General features: G+C 38.2%; 1 protein-coding gene across 1 annotated transcript in view; it reads right to left on the minus strand.

Moving 5' to 3' along the window:
* The window catches only part of MIB1 (mindbomb E3 ubiquitin protein ligase 1), a 117056-nt gene that overhangs the window by 11077 nt on the left and 103546 nt on the right, over nt 1-2433 (minus strand). The window lies entirely within an intron of this gene.

Genomic DNA, 2433 nt, shown 5'->3' on the forward strand with positions numbered 1-2433 from the left:
GGCGCCGAGCCGACAAAGTATCTCTTTTGTTGCCCCTGGTAGAGTGCCATGGCATTACAGATCACAGCAACCTCAAACTCTTGGGCTCAAGCAATTCTCCTGCCTCAGCCTCCCAAGTAGCTGGGACTATAGGTGCCTGCCACAACGCCTGGCTATTTTTAGAGATAAGGTCTTGTTCCAGCTCAGGCTGGTCTCAAACTTATGAGCTCAGGCAATCCACCTGCCTCAGCCTCCCAGAGTGCTAGGATAACAGGCGTGAGCCACCATGCCCAGCCAGAAAATTGATTTCTAATATTAATAAAAATCTAACCAGATGAGCCGGATTGTTAAAGTCCAAGACAGATTTTTCTGTCTATCTATATTTAAGAAACTCTACCTAAAAGCACACTTTTTTAGGCCTTAGACAATTCCTATGCTTTCCAAAGCCCTAAGCTTTGGGTTATTCTTCTCCTTTATCTCTAAAGCCACAACTCTTCTGCAACCTATTCACAATTCTCCCTCAACTTTACCTCCCTTTTATCTCCACTTAATCTGAGTTTTGGATGTGTAACTATTAACTTGACTCTTGCCCTTGCCTTATCTTTCACTTGTTCCCCTTCCTTCTACACATAGTCACATTTAGGTCCTATTGTGTCACTTAATATTACTGACTGAAAATGATAAGCATGACTCACCTGTGACAACCAAATACTGCATGCCCTCTCTCTATGCACTTCTCCTGCTTACACCTCAGTCTGTACATACAATTTGTATAATCGTAGCAACAGTGGAAAGAAGTAAAACATGGTTGGTTGAGACCAGTATTTCTGGATTCAAAATCTACCTCTAACACTAACAAGCTAGCTAACATTGTTGAATCACAGCTGTCTTTTTATCTGAATGATAAAGAACAATCCTTCTTCTTAGGGAAATTAAAAGTAAATCAATGTGTAAAACGTCTAATTCAATGTGTAATATAAAATCAATGCTCAATACATAATGATTCCTTTCATCTCTCTATATAATATGTTGGTTTTTCAAATGATTTCCAGTGCATTTGTACTGTGTCTGAATTGTTTTTAAAGAGGTTAAAATAATATAGCAAACTGATTTAACATCTATTAAAAGACTTTGCAACCACAACTGTATTCCCCTTCTGGATTGCGTCTTCAAGTTATACTCCCAGGAGTAGAAGCATTAAACCAGGACACACTGGGGCAGTGGTTTATATGCATGGCTTCCAGGAGAGTTTGGAAAGCCTACTTCCCAATTTCCTTGCTGACATTATTTTTAAAACTTATTTTTTAAAAATAGTTAGTGTTTTTTTGTTTTTTTTGCAGTTTTTGGCCAGGGCTGGCCTCCAGCATATGGGGCTGGCGCCCTACTCCTTTGAGCCACAGGCGTCGCCCCAAAATAGTTCATATTAATATGCAATTTTCTAATTTGTATTTCTCTAATTGGCAAAGAAATTAAGCTTGCTTATTATGCCACTCTCCAAATACTATAATGTTTTGTTTTTTTCAATGAAGTTGTTCATTACCCTTTAACCACTTGGGGTCACTATTTCTTTATAGTCAAAGGCTCTGCAAACAATTTGGCAAAACTGTTGGGTGAATCATGTTAAGTTTTGTAATTTTCTACAGATTTGAGAATTCCATAATTAGAAAATAAACTGCAAGTCTATTAATTCTTGAAGGTCTGAAAAAGAATGATAGCATATCCTCTCTACCCCCTGTTCCTCCAATCATCCCTTGTAGACACCTTTCCTAATTATATCTGTGCATCATAACAGAGATCTGCATTCAAGAACCAGCTGTCAGTGCACTTCTTTAAAGCTTCAGGTTTTTTAAGTCTATTTTATATCTGAGACTCTGCTTTTGACAACCTGGGGCTCTGAACTCCTATTCCATTTACACCTTTCATAAAGCACCTATACTATGCTACATAACAAAGCAGCTTTTAAACTAAGTCACAGTTTTCCAACAGATCACAAATTTTAGCAGGTAATTATATACATCTTTAACTTTACTAAAAAATAGGTGCTCAATACTGTTTTGCTGAAACAGGACTTAATTTAATAAAGAGTTTCAAGCATAACAGCAAAAATATACAGACCAATCTAAAAACAAGAGAATGACTTAAATTTTTATTCATAATTTTTCCCAAATTATCACTTTACTGCAAGCAGGTACCTGAAGAAAATTATAAATACAAAGTAGAATAATCCACATTAATTGACTAATGTCAACACCGTGCCTGACATACAATAAATGCTGTTAGGCTTGGCGTCCGTAGCATAGTGGTTTCGGTGCCGGCTACATACACCGAGGCTGGTGGGTTCGAACCTGGCCCAGGCCAGCTAAACAACAATGGCAACTGCAACAAAAAAGAATAGCCAGGCGTTGTGGTGGGCACCTGCAGTCCCAGCTACTTGAGAGGCTGAGGCAAGAGAAT

Source organism: Otolemur garnettii, unplaced genomic scaffold, assembly GCF_000181295.1.
Source record: "Otolemur garnettii isolate 467f Iridium unplaced genomic scaffold, OtoGar3 scaffold00012, whole genome shotgun sequence".
NCBI lineage: Eukaryota > Metazoa > Chordata > Mammalia > Primates > Galagidae > Otolemur > Otolemur garnettii.